Below are 385 nucleotides of genomic sequence, written 5' to 3' on the forward strand. Positions count from 1 at the left end.
AGAAGTTGGAGCTGCAACCTGAGCAGACCGCGATTCCCCAGCCAATTGACCGGGGAGGGAAGGCTCCCAAAGCCTGGGAATCCCTCAGCCGTACATCTCTCCCAGCGCCCCGTGTGTGACCAGGCACTTCCTTCCCCCAACCTCCACAGCCCTCCCCCCTGGGGTCTAGCACTCCAGGCAGGTCCTTCTCCCGACCCAGACGCCACAGAACCAGCGAATGAAGCCAGAATCGCCACGCAGAGCACGAAAGGAAGTAGGTGGGTGGGCTCACAAGGCTTTTTTGTAACAGACGCACACTCTGCCCAATAAACACCAAGGAACATACTGTAGACACAAACTTGGACCAATGGCAAGGTAGAAGGCGGGATTAGGTGACAAGGCGCCG

The sequence above is a fragment of the Carettochelys insculpta genome, chromosome 11, assembly GCF_033958435.1.
Source record: "Carettochelys insculpta isolate YL-2023 chromosome 11, ASM3395843v1, whole genome shotgun sequence".
NCBI lineage: Eukaryota > Metazoa > Chordata > Testudines > Carettochelyidae > Carettochelys > Carettochelys insculpta.